Below are 16219 nucleotides of genomic sequence, written 5' to 3'. Positions count from 1 at the left end.
TGATGAAAGGAGTGGGAAAGGCAGGGCAGGGAACTTATATTTACTGAATAATCTTGTAAAGTAGTTAATCATCCCATTTTATTGATGATAACCATGAATGTCAGAGATTGCATATTTGCCTAAAGTTACAAAGATGATTAATAGTCGAGCTGGGTTCAAAACCGTATCATTCTTATGCTAAAGGCAAGTTTTTAATTGTTGTGGTGGGGTTGTGTTCTTAAGGAAAGTGGAAAAATTTTATAATGTTCTCTGAAAAATAAGCTAAAATATCAATTAGAAAGAAAGAAAACAACTGCCGAGCAGCAGTGAGTGCCATGTGGAATCTGGGGACCATCGCTTTTGAGTTGAGCCAACCCACCCAAATATCTGGATTTTCTTTGCAGGTAAAGGATTTAGTCTACGTTCTGAACCTTTCACGTGGGCTGAGGTCATTGTGAAATGTTTTACAGCAATAATGTAAGAGTGCTCAAGAGGTAAAGAGAAAAAAACCCCATCACTACCCACAAAGGGTTCTATTGCCAGTTTCTCCTCTAGACTGGCCTCCTGGGCCTCGTAGCTAGTTTGTAAACAAATAATTTGGGTGACCCAGTTATGTTATGCAAACTAAAAGCCAAATCTAAAACAGATACACAATACCAGATTTGTACACAAAACCACCTTCCATTCAAATTTGTATATCATACAATAAAAATTTAATTACGTAATTCCAAGTATTTTGAAACAAGAAGTCACCCTGACATAAAATTGACATACATAAAGGAGACTGCGCATAATGCACTTTTAAATGAAATTAAAAAATTGAAATTTGATTTTTTGAGATTAAAAACAATTCAATGTAAATCTATATTTAATTATTTGGAATGAATATTGTATGTGTTTCGCATCCTCCTTCTATATAAACTTCTATGGTTTCAACACCCTCATTTGAGATTTCTCTTACTTTGGGTTAATTTTGATATCTCTGAATTTTAAGTCCAGGGAACTGCACAATCTTCTCTCACCCTCACATTTTTAGGGCTGGCATTCTTTTGCTGTTGTTGTTGTTTGGCTTCGCATTCCCATTTTTCACATCTCAAACTATAACTAGGTGTGGAGCACTCTGTGGAAACCAGACGTAGGCAGCACAAAGATGGTTTTATTAGAAAGTTCGCTAGAGCAGAAGAGCCAGTACACACAGTTATACTTTCCTCACCGACTCAGCAGACTTACCCTGGAAAAGAATGTCTGCCTCTGTTGAGTTTTACTAGGCAACTGGAATATCTGAAAGCTGATGGATGTTCTAAAGAAAACAAAAACCAAACCAGTGGATAGAACTATGTTCGTGTTCTTACATGCTCATGCCCAGAAAATAGCACATTGGAGCATCTCTAAGATTAACTGTTAACACAGCAGAACAATTCCTGCCCAGAATTGACAATGCAATCATTTTTAACTTTTTTTTTATCACAAGTATAAAATAACTACTTCTTTATGAGAAACTTAAAAATAAATTCACTGTGTAAATAGATAAAAATGATTCCTACCCATTGTTCTTTTTCCCCCGGGACAGGGGACTCAGGCACATCAAAGCAATTCGCAGAGCTCCTTGAAGCACGTGTGAAAAACACAATGATCAACTAAGTAAATGCTTCTCTCAAAAGAGATATAAATATGTTACTTCAGGAAAAGGCAGCCCAGAATATTATTTGCTGGTTGAGCAACTTCTTGAAGCCATTTTCAATTAACTGCTGATAAATTATTGTAATTTGACAGATTAGCTAATCCATATTTCATTTACATACCTGTAAAATGAGACTTTCAAAGCACATTTACGCACCAGTTACACACAGGTGCTGTAAAAAAAGCGCTCACGGAGTATCTAAATGTAAAAACTTACACCTTCAACTTTATGTTTTTCCTGGCCTAGCACCATATGTACTGAATGAATTAATAAATTAACGAACAAGATTGACATGGGTTCATTTTAACCACACTCAGAACAGAAATCATTTCCATAGATTATTTAAAGATGAACCAGCACATTCATTACCCCTAAATCTCTCTGTAACTGACATCCCAATTTCACTCTGAGCTATTCAGCCTTAGGTGTTAAGCACACCTCTCTCCTCTGGTCCTCTCTTTAAATTCACAGCTATTTCTGGCAGGTAGGGCAACTGCCTTGGTGAGTGTGAACACACACCACCATGGAGTTCAAGGCACCTGAGGAAAAAAGGCTGCTAAAATGGGGAAATAACTAAGGAAAAAGACAGGGAGCTGGAAATATAACATCTATGCGTTTGTCTACTTGTAATCTAATTTATATGGCAGTCATTTGAATAAGAATATAAGGTATTTAGAAAATTCAGTGTTGCCTCTGGCTGTACTTCATGCTGTGGACCCTTAATACAAAGCCATGTCCTTGTCTGGTATCACAGAGGACAATTTAGAATTGAGAGCTCAATCTCCCGGATGGTTTACACATTCTACCTGGAGGCATACCAAGAAAATTGAGTTTATTATTTTCAGAAAAGGCTGCCATTATTCACGTTAGAGAGAGGGCTGATGGGAGATTTTTTTAAAACAGATTTTAAAAGATCATGAAGGTAAGCTGGCTTTTAACAACAACAAAAAAAGATCTATACATTTTCTGACTGACTGAATTTATGAAGTCCAGAAACTCAGCTGACAGCTTAAGCTTTTTTTTTTTAATTGCAATGGGGAAATCTGAGTATTATCTGGACTATCAGTTGTGAAATTAAGCAAAAGGGAAGTTTTGCTAATGGGTGGTTTTAATATTCATGAATGTGATGGTTCAGCATTTTCTCCAATGTTTTCCTCAGCAAGACTGCTAATTAATGATCATCTTTACAAATGGAACATATCATTGTCTGAGACTATTTTTTCTTTGCCAAGAGTTAATACTTCTTATTTTGAATATGTTTTATTATTCGACTCCACATTTCTGCTTATTTCTACCTGAAAATGTCTTGATTTTCTTCTCATTCCATCCTCTTATTCTCACTATAGGATTTTTAAAAGCTTGATTTACTATATTGAAGTCCTCCAGCTGGGAAGTCAGCAATGTTTTGATTTCCAGGGATCCATCTGACATTAGGTTGACTTTGTGAAGCTTAACATCAACATGAAAGAAAAGATTTTTTTCAAATAAAATGCCTGAATCAAAATGAGAGGTCAGATTTTTACAGGGTGTTTTGTGTCTTGAAAATCTTCCTCCTGTAATTATCTGGAGCCCTTGGCTAGATAATTATTAAGGGACTCTTGCAATTGTCCCTTTTCTCTGCATAGATCATCACGGTAATTAAGACAGGATCACTGGAGACATGTTGCTGTTCTGCATCTTTAAGTATTTTTAGTTCCTCATTATCAAAAGAAGAAATGCATGAAGAAATAGGTTGCCTCTCAGCCAAATTTTCTGATGTACAGATATTCTCAAAAAGGTCTCTAGAATGTGCTTTAATCTTATTTCTGTACGTTTTTCTAAAGGAGGTCATTATGAATTTTACACATATTTTATAACTTTTATTTTATGTACTTTTCTGGTTTGATTTCAATTGAGCTAGTAAAGAAATAGGAATCAGGTGCTTGCTGCAATCAAGATGCTGAAGTTATATTTACACTGTATCACAACTCTGAAGTGTGAACGCTTAGCAAGAGAAGACTCGGGCTGACAACTGATTAGCCACAGAGCAATTCAGAGCTGCCTAGAGGAGCCTTCCTGGGTTCATGCAGTGATGGGAGAACCCGGCTCTTGGCTATAGGAATGCGAACTAAAGTGCATTCATTCCAAGACTTTGGAGGATGTCTTATTACATTGTGCTGCATTAAAATAAAAATGCAACCAAAAGCAAGCAAACTGAGTGATAAGAACTGCTTCATTTTCCTCACCAATTTCCTTAATTACCTTTTTCTACTAGAATAGAAAGGATCTGAGAGAAGTAACCAAAAAGTCTTATTCTTAGATCTCAAAACAGTGCATGCACCTAGCACTTGCTTTGTAAGTGTTCATCGAATGACTGCACCTCCTCTATGAATTCTTCCATGATATCCTCTATCAGAGCTAATCACTTTCTTCTTCACCCCTAAACACTTTTCCCAGAGATGTAGTTCAGCAGAAACTGCCCTGTTTCGAATTTATTGGTGTAGCTCTCCTGGGTTATAGGTTTCTAAGATCAAGGATGACATCATACTCATCTTTACCTTCCACAGTTCTTTGCCCAGTGCCTAGAAAATAATGCCAAGTAAAATTTGTTTTTAAATGAATGTCTGAATGAATGTATGTAAAACACCAGTGGATAAAACAGAGAATCAGTTACTAAAAAATTAATTCAGTTTAAGTGTTCTAAAATAAGAGTCCCTCAGTGATTTGTAGCAGAAATTAGGATTCAGATCCAAGTAGAAAGAATACTGTCATCCCTTAAAGATATCACAATTTGTTGTATGATAGGTTAAAACACATTGTTTGATATTACGTGTTATCATACACTTGGTTTTTAATTTATTTACCTTGTACGCATAGCTAGTTATAGAACATTAAGACCAGTATGCATGGGCAGCACCTGAGGTACTCATTATAAATGCAGATTCCCAGCCTTTGTCCCTTAACTACTGAATCAGCATCTTTGGGGATGTACCAACAGAAATTTGAATTTTAAAAAATAAGCGCTTTGGGCTATTTGGGTGATCTGTAGAGATGAAAACTTTTTATCCATTGCTGCAAAATTTTATATACACATTGGCTGTAAGTTTCCTCTTTCTGAGAAAAGAACATTTTCTCTGGGTAGAAAAAAAGATAACCAGCTTTTCTGAGAGTACACACTTCTAGAGAAGTCTTGTTCCCGTGACTCTATCACCCAAGGCGTAGTGAGAGCGAACTTCCCTCATTTGCCCTCACTCCCTTCCAAAAGAAGCTCCCAAATCTCATTACAGATGGTCTATTTTCTATTCTTGGTGTTATCTGTGGGGACTCCCACACCAGCTTAGGAATCTGGATAAAGAAAGAAAGTACCAGTCTTCAAGTACTTAAAAAAGATTGGCTTTTCAGAATTACAAAAAATGAATGAGTGTAAACAACGTTTAATGAAAGTGTCTTGACAATAAAGTGAACTTGTAGGCTAGAAAACAATAGTAGCTTTTATATATGTGTGGTGTATATATACATATAATTTTTTTTTAAACTTACCACTTGTTAGGTACTTATTAGAGGCTTTACCATAACCTTAGGAGGTAGGTGCTAGGATGAGGTCCGCTCTACGGACATAACTAGTTTACTGCCATTCTCTCACCATGTAGGAAGTGGAACGAGGAAGCTTGGCTCCAGGAGCTGTATCTGAACGACCAAGCCCCAAGGCCTTCAAAGCAAGCCTGAATATGTGTGGGTTTGTATTTAGGCATCTATGCGTACCAGGGTGCTACTTGTATTAAAGCTATCTACCGACGTTTACCTTAATGGTTGGAATTCAGGCAAATGAGAAAATATTTGTATCTTCTCAACCATTCAGATTTTAGCAGAATTCATTAACAGTTTGTATCCTGTATATCTGAGCAGTACATTTCAAATGTAGCAATTGGGTGGGAACTTTTTTAACTGTATGATACAAACACAAGTACAAGAAATATTGAAGAAAAAAACTTTCTCCAATTACCCTCTACTCGTAAGTCTCTCGTTGTCTCTAAATTTGACTTTAAATCTTGCCACATTTCTCAGAAAGTAGTATCTTCTAACTGACTTCTACTAAATGGTTTAGAAAAGGAAAAAAAGATTGAATACAATGCGAGCCACTATTATAACACTGTTTCATTTCCCTAACATCTCTCTTTAGAGCATACCACCTGCTCTAAAAGTAGTTAGTATCAGTCTCTTAGCATGTTTAGTTTCATTAATACACACACACAAATACATATGTAAATATACATATACACAACCACATACACATATATCAGACTAGAATGCTTTCTTGGAGGGGCCTAGGGTCTATGTGATGTCTATTGTTACTTACATTTTCATAGTACTTGCACACACAAGAAAATTAAAAACTTGAGACTAAAGAAAGGATTACTATATCTCCTTTAAATGTTACTTTGAACAGGTTCACCAATGAATATTAAAATACCTAAAAGAAAACATCTGCATTAGACTATGATTAACTTTCTGATTAGAGCCCAATACTTTGAAGTTGTAAATCGTAGTTTTTGTCCAGTAGGAAATGTAATCCCAAAGATTATAGTTCGTTGGCCAGTAAACTATTACCAGTTTTGTATCTATTTAGCCAATTCATTTCAGAAGTCCTCTGACTCACTGTTTCTATGAATCTTTCTTCCTCAAATTCTCCTTTGAACCAGTCTTACCAGCTTTCTGTTTTCCATATTAATCAGTTGAATAAAATCTTTACTATGTATTCATTTCATTTTTGTGTGAAACTTTTTTTTTTTACTTTTTGAAAACTATACATTAACACTATAGAAAGACCAATTGTGAGAGTTACCTGAAGGATTACTGAATTGTTTTTTCCTCTTTAAGTTTTAACATTCTGTGTAATTTTAGATTATTTAAAAACTCAAAATATTTTGGGCTCATATTTATAGTCTTCCTAAGGAGTATAATCTGTTACCTAAATTAGGTAAATAGATTTCGTTGAAAATTTTCATACTTAAAAGGTAAATACATAAAAAAAGAAAGAACTATCTTCCAAATCTCCAAGCCATACTCAATATACTGACTCCTTAATTAGGAACTCAGCAAGAATAGGTGGATTTTAAAAAAAAACATACACTGCACGGAGTGTTGCTGTCAGTTATTTTTATAAGTTGTATTGTCTTTTTCATTTCCCTTTTTATTTGGAATGTATTACATACTCTGGTGGTTTCAGAGAAAGCATGTATCTCCTCTCACTCCAAGCATCTTTTCAGAAGAGTACAAGTACAAAATATGAACAAGAACAACGGTTACCCAATTCCAAGCCAATCAAGTGGCCTTGGAAGGACAAAAACCAGAACATCTAAAGCAATAAAGGGGTCTGATCATCGGGGAAGCCCTGGGGAAGTGGCTACTCATTTCCCCTCTCAAAACCTTTTCCTAAAAGAGCACCAGTCTGCTCTCCTATAGGGAAGAGGCTAACTCCCCAGAGAACTACTCATCTTCCCCTCCACGTTCCCAGTTTACACACACACCCAATGAGATTAATTAACACTTGTTCCAGGAAGACACACAGACAATAACAGCATCCGATATTGGAATAGTCCTTAGTGAATAAGTATAAAACTCATGGAGGGAGAGGGAGATATTTTGAGAGAGGAAACAAGCATTGAACTTTATTGCTTAAAGTCAAGAGAAATTGGTATTTGAGGTTAAAGTATGAAAAAAACATACTTTTGAAAAACAGAAACATGAACAAAACAATGAAATTTTGTACTAAGTATCCAGTTTTTGTGGCAATGGTCTGTTACTCTAAGAAGCTTACATGAAATGAACAATTGGCCCTGAAACATCTACTATTAAAGTGTGCTCTGAAGATCTGACAACCTTCAACAAAGGGATGGTTGGGATGCTACAAGCAGACCCATAATTCTAAGACACAAGTAGAATGATATTCCTTTTAAGTATAATATCAGTCATTTCATATAATACAGTTATAAAAACTGTCTTTTTCCCAAAACAAAATACAGTCAGATTTAAAATGTCTCTTCTCTGAGATGGACACTCGACAATTTAAATTAAAGAGTCCTTGTTTTTAGAAGAAAACTATGAAAGCGAATGCTTTTGAGAACTTGGCTGTATCTGAGCCATTTCAATAATCAAATTCCATGTTCACTTTTGAGTGATGACTTTGGAAGCTGTCAGGACCTACCAGTTACAATTTTTCTATTCACAGAGTTACATTCTTTAAAAAAAATTGGTATTTTATGTACATTACCTAACAATTTCTTTTCACAGCATTTCAGGAACACAAAAAATGTGCATGCATTAACTTAATAGGTATTGAGATGTTTCCCACTGGTTAAGTTGCATCCATGCAATAAATCCATGTTCAGCAATGTTCCCCAATAAAGCTTAATGTTTATAAATTCATACATATCTAAATTTACATTAGGAAGTTTTCACATTGTGAAAATTGATATATAGCATTTTGTAGTCAAAGGCGTCACCACAGTGCCACTGTTGTTCTTTTTTGTTTATTTCTTGCACATTTTTGGTATTAATGACATAAATAGGGCAATGTTAATCATCTGCATAAAATTCCAAGGCCTTCCCACAGCCTCTACATAACTCCAAACTTTATACTATACAATCTGAAATAGTTTGTATCAACAGCCTCCATTTCTTCCTCCTCTATAGTCTACCCGCTCTGGTCTCTTTCATGTCATTAAAATCACCAGATTCTCCCACCCTCAGCGCCTTCATGTCAGCCTGTTCTGCCTTGGATCCTTCTGCCCCACATTCTAATCACCCCAACCCCACACATTCTCTCTCTCATCACATGGTTGGCCCCTTCTTGCTTTTCCAATCTCAACTGAAATGAGACCTTCCTGTATAAACATTCCGTAATCTGGACTGACTGAATCCAAACAGCTAATGGGTTTTTATTCTCACTACATGCTCTCTGTGCATCTATTTTGTAATGCTTTGTTTGGGAGGAAAAAATGAGAGGGAGGCGGTCTCAAGAGAACGGAAACACTGATGTAGAGGTGCAAAAGGGGAAACAGTATCTGTTCCCCCCTCGCCGGCTCTAGGGATCTTAGCTAGGGGGAAAGAGTGAAAACTGCAGCAAATGCTGAAGGTGCTCTTTTGATTGAGGTAATTGAAGTACTAGGGCACAAGAGGCAAGGTCACTTACAAGGGTGGCAGCTGCTCCATTCCTCCCTCAGTAACTCGGGGGCAACAGATTCCAAAAAGGAAAACAAAGCAGATGAAAGTGAGCAGACTTGTTCTCAAGCACACAGGAGACACCCTTGGAGATTGTAATAAATCACTGGGAGACCGTGAGGGGAGGTTTAGGCCCTGCCGATGGAGTTCTGCAATGGAGGGGCATCAAATACTTATCTTCAGGCTGTCAAGTCCAAAGCTTCTTGGGTTAAGTAAATGACCCCTGGGATGCTAACAGTCAGTGATTATCAGCAGTTACAGATCTGTCTCTATATTAAACCAGATAACAGCACCCAGGAATTATCAAAAGCCACAAATCATTCCCAATGTCATGCACTAACAGTGATTTTCCCTTTCCTTATAGCTACTTAATGGATACTGGCAAGCTGTCAAACAGAAGTAAGGATAAATGATGTTCTAAGTTTAAGGTGAGTCAACAGTCAGACTTGGTATGGTCAGGGAATTTTGTCTGTTTTCTAGCTAGTTTCACTTAGTACAGCCATAAATCTAGCCGTAATTAGTCTCTAACTCCAATTACTCAATGCACTTAAGCATTTCATTTGACTCTCAACCATGGAAAATTGCAGCTGATTTGATGGTAGTAATATGCTGTCACTTGCATGCATATGATGCTGTCAGTGCAACATGTGCTTCCAGTATCTGTTTTTTCCTTGTGGTATTAATGGACTATCATGAAGTATTTTATTTTATATTTTTCCTAGTTCCCTAGGGACTAATAGGATGCATTTGAGAAGCAAGTGCATGTGGCAGAGTTTGTGGCCAGTAGCTAGATTTTTTCCCAAATATGAAACAAATTAGCTTATATAGAAATTCATCAGAGCATAGGAACAATTTTTATTATTTTTTAATAAATTTAACTACTTGAAACATCACCAAAGTCGATGAAAAAACTATACATTCTATAATGGATAGTAAAAATTATTTTTAACTGAAATATGACAAGCAAATTGCTGTTTTAATCACTAGGATTGCCATTTAAAACAGATAGTTAAGCATTTACTTTTTAATCTGGGAACACGTTAAAGCAAATGGTATTTTATACCTAAATCACATTTAACATATTTAAAAATAGATAGTAATTTTTTAAGTTTTTAAACTTTAAAAATGTGTTTGATATGTGTGGGTATTCCTGAACTTGATCAAGATTTTCATTTCTCCAAGAATTTTATTCACCTACAGAATCAAAATAGTAAGGCTTTGTAAATTTCATCAAGTGCTAATTTAACAGCTAAGTTTTTATTAATTAACTTGTAAAGGAGACAATAATGAGATTCAAAGGAAACGGCACTGTCTGTGGACAGCTCCAATTCCAGATTCCAAGGAAACTATTAAAACATTTATAGCACTGAGAGTGAGTCAGACAGGTTTTATACTCGCTTGTGTGGCCATATTGCACAGCAGTGGGGGGTTCAAAGTAACAACATTCAGCCATCCATTTAGTCTCCAATTGGAGCGCAGGCAACTGCAATTTGTGATTATGATGATAAATTTCCAAAAATGATGCACTACCTGTAGACCCATGTTAAAAATTATTCAGTGGGGACTAAAAAGTTACCTATGTTGAAAATAAAAATTCACAAATATATACATGTGAGATAAATTGGAAGATTTAAAATGCTTGTTTTAAATAGAGTTATAAAATTTAAATAGAAAATAGCTTAGCATATATTTGTTAATATTATACTATTTTTATTTCATCAGTTTTACTAAGTAAGGCAAATATATGATTTTTTTTTAATACAAAAAAGAAACCTACGTGAAGTATACTCTATATGACCACAGGGTAAAAAAATTTTTTATGATTATTAGCATGGGAAAGTGTGAACACTTAGATACTTCTCATAATTTAAATTAAGTATATTTAATAAAGGAAATCTTATTTTACCAATAACTTGAAATCTTAAGAACACATATGACCTCAAAACATACAATGTTAATTTGTCCTGAAAATAACCGCTTTAAAATTATTTAAGCTTAAATATTCTCCTAAATGCTTTGTGAGACTTAAACTACAGTCCTCCAGAACTCTTGACAAAAAAGGAGAGAAAGATGTTTATAGAGTTCAGGGAAAGTTGAAAGATGCCCTTTGTCATCTACTCCTTACATTTTTAAAGAGTAAATGGTAGATCGTTCTCTAGGGAGCCTACAAAATGGCTAAAATTAAATGTTTGGACGTAAATGTGGACTGCAGAGTTAGCTACCCTAATTTAGTATTCTCAAAGGTAAATTAAAAGCAATTATATATACTTTTAATGTGCTCAACTGTAATGAATATTATAAGAAACCTAGACTTATAAGAATAATGTATTTTAAAAGCCCTAGATGACAATGTAGTAAGTATATTTACAAATAATGCTTTTGTTTTCATTTTAAGCATAGTTGTTTAAAATTTTCAATATGCCTTCCCCACTTTTGACCTGTGATATCTTGACATTCAACAAAAGGGTAAGCCAAAAATTAAGTGGAATAATTGGAAAGAATATTAAATCAATATCTGATAACAATAGTAATATAAGATTTTTATGCATTATTTGGGCTTAAAAATTACCTAATGTTCTAATAATAAACATAATGGTTTATTCAAATAATTGTGCCTGTCATCCTTAGACGCTACTGGCAACTCAAAATAATGAATTACGCCCAGATAAAGAGGGCCTTTGTATAGACGTGTTCTTATTCTAATGACTTATTATTTATTATTATTCTCCAAATATCTTTTAGGCACCAATTATAAGATGGCCAGAAACAGAAATTTTGTGTCTATAATAAATAAAGCCAGATAGTCATTCAATAAAATCAAGTATATGCTACTCAGACATAAAAAAGAATAAAATAATGCCATTTGCAGCAACACGGATGGACCTAGAGATCCATCATTCTAAGTGAAGCCAGAAAGAGAAAGAAAAATATCAGATGATATTACTCATATGTGGAATCTAAAGAAAAAAAGAAGAAAAAAAGGACACTGTGAACTCATCTACAAAACAGAAACAGACTCACAGACATAGTAAGCAATCTATGGTTACCCGGGGAAAGGGGTAGGAAGGGATAAATTGGGAGTTTGAGATTTGCAATTATTAGCCACTATACATAAAAACAGATTTTAAAAGTTTCTTCTGTATCGCATAGGGAACTGTATTTAATATCTTACAATAACCTTTAATGAAAAAGAATATGTAAATGAATACATGTATGTATATGTATGACTGGGACATTGTGCTGTACACATAGTAACTGTACATCAATAAAAATTTTTTACATCAAGTACATATGTGTGTGTGTGTGTGTACATCTTTTTCCTTTTATACACACACACACACACACACACATATATATGAAAGGAAAAAGATCTTCACTTGGGCTAAGGCAATCCGGACTGGATAAATATATTTCTTGTTGGAGCCATTTCAGTCTATTGTCCTTAAACAACACTTCACATATTTATACTGGGGGTTTGGTTTATCACTTCTCTTCACCTTCAATCTCTTAAGCACAAGTATACACACTTGCAGAAATATCTCTACATAAGACATTCTTGATGGAGTGAGAAAGATTAAAATATAGATGTAGACATTTATTTCAGAGATGCTGAAATGGTTTATAAAAATTCTACGACTATAAGGAATGCATGCATAATATAATATACCAGGAAAGAGCAATGCTATCTTTGTATAAAAACAATATGTGTGTGTTCTGAAAGGTTGGACTTCACTGTTCTGTGTCACTCTTTAAGGTATGCTTGAATTAAAACTGACAGCTTTGGCTACAAATAGGCTTTAAAACAATGCCTGTTGTAATGCAATGAATCCTGACATGAAATTTGTTGGCGCTGGCCATGGTACCCATTACAATCCAAACGTTTATGGCAGGGAAGGCAGATCTGAAATTTAGGCATGAGGGCATTGCTATGATAGTTATTCTAAACAGTTGAGTTCAAAACTGAATTTGTCAATTCTATTATCAAATATTATAAAACATGAGGTAAAAATAAATGTTAAGTAATTTAAAAACTACAATAAAACTTCTTTCAGAAAACTGCTTATTTCCTAATAAACGTACAGTTTTCAGTGTCTTTGAAACTGTAAAAGTCAGTCAGTGTGATGAGTGATCAGAGGTAGCTGTGTGATATCATTAATTACACAGTCAGAAATCCAAGCCTTCCTCTTTACTTGATAAGCTGTTGAGGAAGAAAGTGAGTGAGCGAGTGCGTGCATGCGTGCGTGCATGTGTGTAATGGGGAGCAGGAGCCATTATCTGATGCAAAAACAAACATTTACTAAGTCGTCTATGAGGAGATGGTTCAATAATAGCTGAGCATTTGTCTAAATCTTCAGGGACCTGGATTCTCTCAAGTGTGACAGAACACTTAACTGCGAGAACTCCTATTTTAAAAGATCACATGTGGCAAATGGCTTTGTTATTTTGAGTTCTGCTCAGTGACAGGTTTGTTTTTAATCAGATTAACATTATCTAAGGATAATACAATGACCTTCAATTAGAACCCCTTTTACATTTTGTCTGTGTGAGCCCCACCATGTATGGTCTTTGCCTGTACTTTAAGAATGATCTTTAAAACATTTAAAGATGATTATAAAAGAGATATCTTGGAAGCCATAGAAAATAACCACTGTTCAATGCTGGTCTGTGCACTACTAGTAACACTATAGGAGAGGACAAAAATTAATTCCAGAAAAAGGATATTATCTACTTAGCAGAATCCAACTAGACTCAGTGTGAGTGAACAATGCCTAACAGACTTATGGTTTGAAACAGTGATGCTCAGGTGCATAGTCTAAAGTTCTCACTCAGTCACTCTATCATCTAATGAGCCTGGCATTTGATCTTTTTATAATGTAATATGTGACAAAGTGCCTGTTACAGAATTTTCAGACAAACACTACAGATTTCTCTAACTGTGCTGTGTCATCACAAACAAGCGACCAAAGCCCTCGCTGGGCTCTATCAGCAACTCTGCCTACAGGTAAACACTAATTTTGTGAATTTTGCAGTAATTCACATTGGGAATGGCTCCCCAACTTAGAGCCCCTGGAAATAACAAAAACATAATACAAAACAGAAACAGACTCATAGACATAGAATACAAACTTGTGGTTACCAGGGGGATGGGGTGGGAAGGGACAGACTGGGATTTCAAAATGTAGAATAGATAAACAAGATTGTACTGTGTAGCACAGGGAAATATATACAGGATCTTGTGGTAGCTAACAGTGAAAGAGAATGTGACAATGAATGTATGTATGTATGTATGTTCATGTTTAAGTGAAAAACTGTGCTCTACACTGGAATTTGACACAACACTGTAAAATGACTATAACTCAATAAAAAATGTTAAAAAAAAGAAATTACATAATGCAAGTAATCTAAAAAAAATAGTGCTGAATTAACTGAGACACTTTTCATATTCTCATGGAGTAAGAAAATCTAATCAATAATCCTTCTTTTCAGGAATCCATATCGAAACACTTACAGAAAAAAAAAACCCATTGTTTACTTTGGCATTCTTTTTCTGAGAAGAAAAAGGCAACAGAGGGAACAATCTAAATTGCAGACCTATTTATTCATGTTTCCAGTCCTGTGACTGAACTCATTATTTTAAAAAATGCTTTCATTTATAATACAGCCCCTTCTCTTTCATAACAGGATGTTTTTAAAAAAAGTATACTATCATTGTTTTCATTACTTATAGTTGACACACCTTCCATTTAATTTACCCTTTCAAACCCATTTATTTGCAATGTTTTGATATAATTATTGTCTTTAATAAGATGTATAAATACAATCTACCAGTATTAGGCAAACTCTTTTATGCCAAGAAAGATAGGGGTTTGCCAAGAACCACAAGCTAAACTTAACTTTGATCTTAACTTTGATCTGCTGAAAGTGAAGAGATGGCAAATGAATGGGTCAGTCAGCTGCCTGGTGGGTTACTCTTTTCTGCAGCACTTGACCTAGAACTGCAGCTTTTCCTCATGAAAGCATAATGATAAACACCATGAACCTGAGCAGGCACAGCCATCACTGTCCTAAGGTCCAGTTGGTTCTTATGTAAATAGAGGGCTAGGAGTATTATCTGAACAGCATGGTCACAGTGGATAGAAATGAGCAAGGAAAGTGGGCCGGATGTGTGTCTAGATATGGCTTGAAGCCAAAGCACAGCTATTAAAGGCAGTACTAAAATGGCACCTACTATTTAAAAACTGGGTCAAGAAAGCCTATAATCACATATCTTCTCTATCTCTACAGCACTCATCAGAGAGCTCTTCCAAGAAAAGAGAGGACAGTGCAGAAAAATAAAGTTCATTTCTGCCTCAACCCCAAAGTGCATGAAACTTGGCACAAGAGATCTTCCAGCTGAAAAGCAGTCTCATGTTCCAGCATCAGCTTTAATGTCTCTCACATCCCTTCTCCACAACAATAAAGGGATGAAGCCGTTTGTATTTTATGCACATCTGTTACATCTTATCCTTTGTTTTTCATTTAGATAAATAGGCCTTTATACCCTAGGTACTACAGGAAATCCCAAAGCTCAGAAAATCGCTAATGAGAATGGAAGGAACTAAGCATCATGGAAGCTGAAGCACACGGTGCAGCACTGCTCAGCATTCATGTAACAGTGTCATCAGTGCAGCAGCTGTTCAGTGAGCTTTACTGGAACTTGAGTCTCACATCCTAAATCTGACGCATCTCTTTTTAATAAAGATGGTAACTTTATGCCTTGCAAAACAGACAACCAACCAAAAAGTCCTCAGATACCATTTTTTTTTAATAATGAATTAACCCTTTGTCTTTTCTGAGGCCTCTCCTTTCTCTTCTCAGTAGCTTCACTAATATTTCAAGGATGAGCCCACGGAACAGTGTAAACTTTAGGCCAAGGAAAATGCCTTATACACTGTAGGTACTCAAGGAATATTTGTTCAGTAAATGAATAAGTGAAGTTTGAATGGGAAATTGTACTGTAAACTGTAGAATGAATTTAAAATGGGTACATAGTTCATCTCTAAATTAACTGAATTATGTAGGGTTAGCTCACTGATAAATTTTCACTACTAAATTTCACATCATTCACTAAAGACAGGCAGCGTTGGAGAGTTACAGAGTTGATGGTTGCATTATCTGTAGCTTCTAATATACCCAGCTTCTAACATGTAAATTTTAAAATATAAATTTCAGAACATTTAAGGCTGTAACACTTTTGATTAGTCTTTTGAGAAACTTTAGATCAATATATGCTATCTGTAAGGAAAAGCCTATTCATGTATGACATAATAAAATTTTTAAGTCACATGAACCACCACCAGAAATCTGTAAGAGTGAAAT

At 35.2% G+C, this 16219-nt stretch overlaps 1 protein-coding gene and 1 long non-coding RNA gene across 6 annotated transcripts in view; one reads left to right on the top strand and one right to left on the bottom strand.

The window, feature by feature from the left end:
• LOC140686450 (uncharacterized) overlaps window positions 1-9286 on the top strand; it is a 266956-nt gene extending 257670 nt beyond the window's left edge. Inside the window, exon 6 of one of the 2 annotated variants that reach the window (XR_012060285.1) lies at window positions 9225-9286. This is a non-coding gene — a long non-coding RNA (uncharacterized lncRNA). Of the gene's footprint in view, window positions 1-5289; window positions 5390-9224 lie in introns of those variants that run through there. The other variant, XR_012060283.1, reaches the window with a different exon arrangement.
• The window catches only part of SNCA (synuclein alpha), a 113937-nt gene that overhangs the window by 29407 nt on the left and 68311 nt on the right, over window positions 1-16219 (bottom strand). The window lies entirely within an intron of this gene.

Source organism: Vicugna pacos, chromosome 2 (assembly GCF_048564905.1).
Source record: "Vicugna pacos chromosome 2, VicPac4, whole genome shotgun sequence".
NCBI classification, from domain to species: domain Eukaryota; kingdom Metazoa; phylum Chordata; class Mammalia; order Artiodactyla; family Camelidae; genus Vicugna; species Vicugna pacos.
Note: the sequence above shows the minus strand (reverse complement) of the source record. Positions and strands in the feature narration are given on the sequence as shown.